The 9,220-nt window shown below is 33.2% G+C and overlaps 1 pseudogene; it reads right to left on the bottom strand.

Moving 5' to 3' along the window:
• Positions 1–2,241: 2,241 nt before the first annotated feature.
• On the bottom strand, positions 2,242–8,996 carry LOC114086004 (large ribosomal subunit protein P1 pseudogene; annotated as a pseudogene).
• Positions 8,997–9,220: the final 224 nt, after the last annotated feature.

The following is a 9,220-nucleotide window of genomic DNA, read 5'->3' as shown; positions in this document are numbered from 1 at the left end:
CCTTTCCTCATACTGAATTAGGTCACACTGTTATAAACTTCCTTAAAACTTCTTATATTTTATTATTTGCAACACCATACTTTATGATTTTGACAAATATATCCCTAATATGAAGTCTTTAAACATAATGGACAGAACCTTGTCCATTATGTTCACCACTACATGTGCTTTACCTGACACAGTGCCTGGCACATAGGTACTCTATTATATTTCCTAAATAAATTAAATCTTAGTTATGAATTTGGCTCCAGGAAAGTGAGGATTAAGTGCACTATTCAGGTCTAACAAAATGCATTTTCTATTGCTGAGAAAAATCACTGAGGAACAATTGAATAATTATATGATATTTAGACATTTAAATTTAATTTTATTTCAGGAAAATATAGTTTTTCTAGTATATCAATCTTAATATCTAAAGGTCTCCAATCCAGGTTCTTAAAACAATGAATATTAAACTGTATATTTATTTCAACAAGTCATGACTATACATAGTAATTATCATACTACTCATTAATACAGAATTTGTGATAAATGCAGGTGGGATAGGCTGAAATGTTCCCACTCTGTTAAAAATAATATTATTTCTATAAATAAGAGGTCAGGCGAAATGTTTGTGATGTATAGAGTACCCATTCTCTTTTCAAGTAATTAATATGTACCGATTAAACTATAAGAATGACTGCCTTAATTGGATATCATCCTGCTTAATACAAAATGTTTAAATGCATACAATTTAGAAAATAAAATAATCAAAGGATAGGTCATTGCATCACCAAGACAAAACTTTTGTTTTTTCTTTAGTACTATGTATTAAACCCAGGACTTTACACATGCTAGGTAAGTGCTCCACCCAACCTATTCATTTTATTTTTAGACAGAGTTTCACTAAATTGCCAGGGCTGGCCTGGAATTTGCCATCCTCCTGCCTCAGCCTCCCAAGTAGCTGAAATCAGAGGTGTGTACCACTACTCCCAGTAAGAGAAAATGATCAATAGTTTGTTAAACTTTGTTGCAATTCTATGTGCCATGTGTGGGCACATGAAGCTGTGCATACATGGCTATGTCTTAAGAATCCAATGTTTCTCAAACAGGCATGCACATTGGAACCACCCAGATGGCTTTTAAACTGTACTGATGAATACCACCTGAATTTTCATGAATGGCAACCCCAGAGATTAATGTGTCCTTTATGTTCTTAATTTAATCCTACTGCTCCATTAAGCTGTACAGTTGTATTTTGTTGTTTTGATTTTGTTTTCCTTTTGAAAGTATAATTACAGATTTATTCATTTAGATATACTACATTGTATTGAACTATCTCCCTATTTTAGAAAAAAGTCTCAATTTATATTGATTCTTTTATTTTATGTATTTATTAATTAAGACATAATGTACACATTCATGGGGTAGGACATGATATTTTAATAATAAAAATTCTGTGCATTAGAACATTAAAATTTATTTCTCCTAACCAAAACTTTATACCCTTTGATCATCTCCCTTTTCTCCATCTGTTGATCATATCAAGTCCCTGATAACCACCATCCTACTCTCTACTTGTCTCTCCTTTGTATGAGTTCAAAGTTTTATATTCCAAATATAAATGAAATCATGTGGTATATGTTCTCCTGTGCCAGAAGTATGTCACTTAGCATACTGTCCTCTAGTTTGCATGTTGTAGAAAATGACAAGATATCCCTTATTTTAAGACTGAATAGTATTCTAATGTGTACATATATTGCATTTCCTTTGCTCTTTATCTGATGATGGACATTTGAGTTGCTTCTATATCTTAGCTATTTTGTAAAGTGCTGTAGTGAACATGGAAGTGCAGATCAGCATAACTATTTTGATACTTTAATATATTTGCATGCAGAAGTGGGATTATTGGATCATATGTTAATTCTATTTTTAGTTTTCTGAGGAACCTTCATCCTGTTTGTCATAATAGCTGAATTAATTTATATTCACACCAACAATACATCAGGGTTCCTTTTTCTCTACACCCTTGACAACACTTGTTATCGTTCATCTTTTTGATAACAGCCATTTTAACAGGTGTGAAGTGATATCACATTGTGGTTTTAATTTGCATTTCTCTGATGATCTGTCATGATGAGCACTTTTTTTCCTCAGGTACCTGTTGGCCATTTGTATGTCTTCTGAGAAGTATCTACTTAGGTCCTTTTCCCATTTTATTTTTAATTATTTTTAAACAAGTTCAGCTTTCTATTGAAAATACTACAAAGGAGATTTAGTTAAAAAATGACCAAAATCCAGCTCATTATCAGACTTCTCAGATTCTTCTTTCTTCACTTATATTTTCTTCCCAGCTGGGCAGCAGTAGTATAGTGGGCAGAATCACCTACTGGTGCTGCACTAGCTGCTGAAGCAGATCTACCAGCCCCTACATTGTAAATAAGATCCCCATGCTGACACTGGGGAGGACCTGTGCAAATAAGCCAAGTCAAAAAATGTTCAAAATCTATACCAGCTACTTTAATGAGGGCTTTATCTATCCTGGTGATGGTCACATCATCATAGTGCAGTATGAGGGCAGTGTAGATACAGGAAGCTCAGAGACAGAAGCTATGGTGCTGGTGAGTATGGGGCTGGTGCTTGGGTATGATGCTAGTTGCTAAATGAATTAAGGGTCTCACCTCAGTGCAGCCTTAGATTCCTTGGAAGAACTGAAGACTTTGCCAACAGCTGAGGAGAGCTCTTTGCTTATTTTAATTAGATTATTTTCCTTACAACTGAGAAGAGTTCCTTATATATTTTGGATATTAGCTACTTATCAGATAAATGGCTTGCAAATATATATTCTTCCATTTCACAGGTTGTCTGTTTGTTCTGTTGATTATTCCCTATGTTGTACAAAAGCTTTTCAGTTTCATATAATCACATTTATCTATTTTTGCGCTTGTTAACTGTACTTTGGGGTTCTATAAAAAATCTTTGCCCACTCCAATGTCATAGAGCATTTCTCCTATTTTCTTCTAGAAAATGTGTGGTTTCAGATCTTACATTTAAATCAATAGTTCATTTTGAGTTGATTTCTGTATAAGATATGACACAAATGTTCTAATTTCATTATTTTTTTTACTTTTCTCAACATCCTTGACTGAAGAGACTGTCCTTTTCCCATTGTTAATTCTTGGAAACTTTGTTGAAAGTCATCTGACTGTAAATATGTAGATTCATTTCTGGACTCTATTCTGTTGATTCATTTCTGGACTCTATTCTGTTTCATACGTCTATTTGTCTTTTTATATGTTAGTATCATATTGTTATGATTACTGTAGCCTTGCAGTAGATTTTCAAATCAGATAGTGTGTTGCTTCTGGCTTCACTCTTTTTACTAAAGATTGATTTGGGTATTCAGGGTCTTTTATGGTGCCATGTTAATTTTAGGATATTTTCTGTGAAAAATGTCTTTGTAATTTTGCTAGTTTTGTTATTTAGCCTTTATTCTAAATATATGTGATTTATGTACAATCATTTCAGTGTCAGAATATTCTGGTTTTGACTGTGTTCTTACTTTTTCTGTGAGTTTTATACTTTCATGTTACTAATTAGTGATGTTTTCTTTTGGCTTAAATAACTTTGTTTATCATTTCTTGTAAGACCATTTTGGTGGTCATGAACTCCCTCAGCTTTTATTTATCTAGGAAAATCTTTATCTTTCCTTTATTTCTGAAAGACAGCTTAGTCAGGTATAGTATTGTTGGTTGGACAGAGTACCTGAATAGATATTTTTCCAAAAAAGACATACAGATGGTCAATAGGTATATAAAAAGGAGCTGAACATCAATAATCATCTGGAAATGCAAATTGAATTTACAATGACATATCATTTTACACCTGTTAATATAGATATTACAAAAAATACAAAAGATAATAAGTGTTAGCAGGCGTGTGGAGTTGACCCATGTATACTGGTTTGTGAGAATGCTAATTGTGCAGTTATTAAGGAAAAATAGTATGGAAGTTCCTGAAAAATAACAAAAAATCGAACTAAAATATGACCCAACATTTCCACTCCTGGGTATATATCTAAAGAAAATGAAATCAGTATATTGAAGAGACATCTGCTCTCCCAAATTCATTGCAGCACTCTCTATAGTAGTTGAGAAATGGAAATAACTGGAATTCATCAATTGAGGAATGAATTTTAAAAGCTGGTAAATATATACAATTGAATACTATTAAGCCATAAAATAGAATGAAATCCTATTATTTTTGTCAATATGGATGAAACTGGATATCATTAAGAGAAATAATCTAGGCACAAAAAGAAAAGTACCATGTGATCCCATTCACATGTGGAATCTAAATCATTTGATCCCATAAAGGTTTAAAGTACAGTTGTGGTTACCAGAGGCTGGAGAGAGTAGTGGGGCAGGATGGAGAGAAGTTGACCCATGAGTACTAAAATGCAGCTAAATATGATCAAGAAGTTTTGGTGTGCTATTTTACAGTGATGATTACAGATAATAATAATGTAGTGTACATTCAAAAAAAAAACTAGAAGAAAGGATTTTTAAAAGTTTTCACCATAAAGAAATGATAAATGTTTTATAAGAAATATAGGTTTAATCTGATCTGAACATTATACAACATATACAAACAATATATATTACCCCCATTCATATGTACAGTTTTATGTTTTGTGTATCTACTAAAATAAATTTAATAAAGAATCTTGAGGTCATAAATAATATACTTAAGACAATCATGTATTTCAGTTACTGAGATAAATGAAATGACACCTAAATAAATGGAGCACAGCAGCATGTCCATGGATTTGATGAATGAATTTTGTTGAGATGCTCATTATCTTTAAATTTAACTAGAGATGGATATCTTTCTGAATAAAAATTTGACTTCTTGGTGTTTTCATATAAACACCCACAAGCACATACTAAAAAAAATTACATACACAAAATGACCCATCCAATAATATTCTTAGCAGCCTTTTTCTGGTAGCCCAAATCTGTAAGAACCCAAGTGTCTATCTCCATGAGAATGAATAGAATTATAGTGTATTTTTGTAACAGTATTCTAACTCAGCAATATAAGAGGAACAAATTGCTAAAACACACAATGACATATATCTATAAAGAAAGAAACAAAAATTTAAGTTGAACAAAATAAATGAGACAAAAAAAGAGTACATATTCTACTGATGGTCAAGAGCAGACAAGACTAAATTCTATTGATTGAAATCAAAGTGGTAGCTTCTGGGAGCATTGCCTCTAATAGGATCAAGGGGAACTTTCTGTGGTGATAGAAATGTTCTATATTTTGTTTCAGGTAGTGATTGCAGTGATGCATGGAATTATCAAAATCAATCAAACTTAATAATTACAATCTCTACTTGTTATTTTAGGTAAGTTATACCTAAATAAATTGCCATCTTGATTATTATTGCTGCCCAAATTTTGGTCTCATGAATTTTGAACTTTGAGGAAAATATTCTGTGAAATTTAAAAACTCACCAGCATTATATATACGAGTCATAAAGGTAGCAAATCAAGTCATTTTTTAAGTAACTAATCTTTTGGACACTGGACACTAGCATAGAAAAGTTCAGGAAAGAAGCTGCCCACTATTGAACATTGTATGGCAATTGCTTTCCTCCCCAGGGTTGTTCCAACTGCCTTGAGGCTGCATGGTTAGAACTCAAAATATCTGACAGGAGTGTCCTTGACACAGTTATGATGATCTCCATCTCTGCTTCAGCAAGAGAAATATTTTAGTGTCTTTTTTCCATTTCTTTTAAATTACTCTGTTAGCTTTAAGCCTCAGGGCAGAAGTACACTAAAGTGGATAACTAATTGAAATATTTAAAATAACCAGACAGCAGTATTCATGAACCATCACAATGGAATAGCAGAGAAAATCTGCCTCCTTAATATAAGCATTTATTAAGATTAGGAAAGATACTATCTTTAGATTAAAATTTCATCAAGTCAGGAATTTGTCTTTTATTTCACATATCATGTCATTGGTCAAAATGTTATGTATACATGTTCAATCACTAATGTAAGTGGGGGCTGTGAAATCTAGATATTCTTCATGGGGCTCTACACTGTATACCATTACCACAATGATATGGCAGAAGACTCCACTCCAAAACTCAGTGGCTTAAAACAGCAATCATTCTCAGGGATTAGTAGTTGGCTTGGACTGTGCTTTGCAGATTCATATACATAACGGTGGCAAGGGGAACTGCAAAGTCACAGGGCAAAGGGTTTGGATAATGGGAAGGCTGAAACATTTGCGACAATGATGCAGTATGGTACATGGGGATCTTGAATTTTGGAAAAAAAACTAGAAACTATTGGAGATGTATGAACATAAGAATATACCACCCTACCGAATTACCTTGAAGACATATCAAAATAAACCAGGGGTTTGGGAATATTATTGCCTGGAATATGAACTCTTGCCTGGAAGTCTTGCTTGCTTGCTTCACTTTTTACTATAGATCTATAGATCAATTATGGATATAAATGAGTTATAAACAAATTGAATATTTCTTCCTGTGAACACAGCATGTCTCTTAATGTATGGTGATATTCCCATTGACTTTCACTTTAGATTTTACAATTATTTGAAACACATATACAGTTCTTTCTCTCTTTCTTTAAAGGAAGAAATATTTTGATTATTTAGAGATATAAATTATTCAACTCTTTAATTTATTGCCAAACTGAATCATAGGGTCCCTTGAGAAATAAGCTGCCTAATTTGGAGATTCAGTTTGTATGCAGAATAATATGGAAACTCTGTATCACATTTCCTAACAAGTAAGTCTAAATTTCAGTCTCAATGCCAACATATGCCCCATCTCAAATAACAACTGATAGCATTAAGGACAATTAGTAAATGCCTGAAAAGGCAGAATGACAAGGTAAGTGGAGTGGTATGATATATTTTGATCTTATACATCATTAGCATTGACTCACTAAAGTTACTCATTATTAAATATTTCTAATCAATACAGTGACTTATGCACTAGAGTTTATGCACACAAACTCCATTCTTTCTTAAGTGATAAATTCTCCAACCTACTTCCCTATTTCTCTGTCAAGCCCAGTTAACATTCTAAGGTCAGATTAGGAATGGATCTGTATAGATATAGGCATAAATTGAATAATAAAAAGTCTCCTGCTTTGGTATTTTTATAACCGTATCTGAAAACTAACATACAACTTGGCCTGTTTCCACACATTGTCAGTATACCTTCAGGTCTAATCTCTTTATCTTGATCACTATCTAAGGCTGGTGACTAAATCAGGGATCTGATGGGTCTGACTTCCTTTGAAAAGTAGAAGTGGCGGCCATGTTCTTCAATTTTCTAAACTTGTATTTTTAACCAAATGAGTGAAGGAACATAACTGTAACCCCTATGGAATCTTGACACTTGCAAGTATGAAGTTTTCATCATCTCATCCCAAGGTAGAGAGTGGACCTGGATCATATCAGAGAGCAAGGAAGGCGAGGGAGAGACAAAAATAAGTGATGTGGTAATCTTTTGTCATCCAAGATTTCCACATGAAACACTAGAAGATTTTGAAGTATTCCTTATAAGACTGATCCAGCATGGTGACTGTCACTGCCCATCTCAGTGGATGCTCTCAAAGGAGCTGTTCTCTGGAAGTGCTGACAAGGGAAATATATCAGGTGATTCAACTACCCAGGCACATAGACACAATTCCAAGAAGCAAGGGAATATCCACATTTTATAGAGGAGCCTTTTAGAACTATCTTCCCTCTGAAACATCTTGGCACAGCCAAGACATTGATGCAAAAAGCCAATTGATTTAGGGAATATGCTAAAAATCAGAAGCACATGTGACACTACTACCATGAAGAATAGTTTGCTCATAGGAACTATAAACAATTTTTTTCTCTATGTGAGAATTATCCTTGATGGCATAGAATGTCTCTGAATCCAGAGAATTCATGGTCTATGGTCTTCTGTGACATCATAGAATGTTTTAAATTCTTCCCTCAAACATATGGAGATTTCATTTTACTTTACTAATAGAGTTCACAATGATAAATATTAAAAAATTTTCATCCAATTGATGAGAACCAATTTAGACTTGGAAACCCATAATGTTGCAAGGCAACAAACCAGTTATACTAACCTGGAATTCTAACCCATATTTTAGAGTACAGTTGAGTCTGAGATTAGAGTGTTATACAAAGATGGTATGTCATAAACTTACAAAATGGACTCATCTTTTCTATTTCTCTTAGTTTTTAAGATTTTCATTGAAGAGTATGTTACTTACACACTGATATTCACCTTAGTACTATAAGAGGCAGTAGAGTAGATGATAGCTATAGCTGAAGAAATTCACTTTGATAAATGTGCCAGTTGTTATTGTAAATTTAATTGGAATTGACAATTTTTCAAAACTTAAGTTCTTATCTGCCTTTAACAAAATGTATATGGAATAGGAATGTATGACACAGGAAAAATATTTTGTACTTTAAAAAATTTTAGTTACCATGTTCATATAGTGCTTGTACAAATAGAAGCCAATATATGTTCTGGATCTGTAGCATAAGATGTTTCCTTGTATCCATATTATATAGTTAACAACTATAACCAATCTAGTTGCTATGGTATTGTCTCTGCAGAGTATATGGGTAAATATTACTAGCTGTCCTCACAAAACTAAAATCTCATATCATTCTTGTTCAGGCCTTGATTATCTATGGTAGAGAGGACTCATATCAACTTTGATTTGGGGCACATCTTGAACCTCTGGACACTTTTCAGTCTGTAAAATGTGAATAACCTGGATCTTCATAGACAGCTGTCATTTTTTGGCTTTGTGAAAACTTCTGTGTGCCATTTTCATAGCATTTTATATAAAACAAAAAATTATAAGCACTGATGAAAAGAGATGAGGGCTGGTAATCAAGGGGAATTTTACCTTAATTTTTACTATCTGATCTCTTCCTCCAACCATCATTGCTTCTATTTCTGCCACTAGGCTCTTACTGACACATAAAAGACTTAGTTGATTTGTGTGGGGATTCATGACACTGGAGGAAAGGTACTTGTATTCTAGTAAGATCAGGTAAGCAAGAGGAAATGAAAAGGAAGAAAAGGAAATCCCTAGTTGAGATGGAAAGAGGGATTTATTGACATATACCTGATAAGCAAATTAGTTATATAAAGGAAACTGCCTCT

This window comes from Marmota flaviventris, chromosome X, assembly GCF_047511675.1.
Source record: "Marmota flaviventris isolate mMarFla1 chromosome X, mMarFla1.hap1, whole genome shotgun sequence".
NCBI lineage: Eukaryota > Metazoa > Chordata > Mammalia > Rodentia > Sciuridae > Marmota > Marmota flaviventris.
This window is presented reverse-complemented; position numbering and strand designations above follow the sequence as displayed.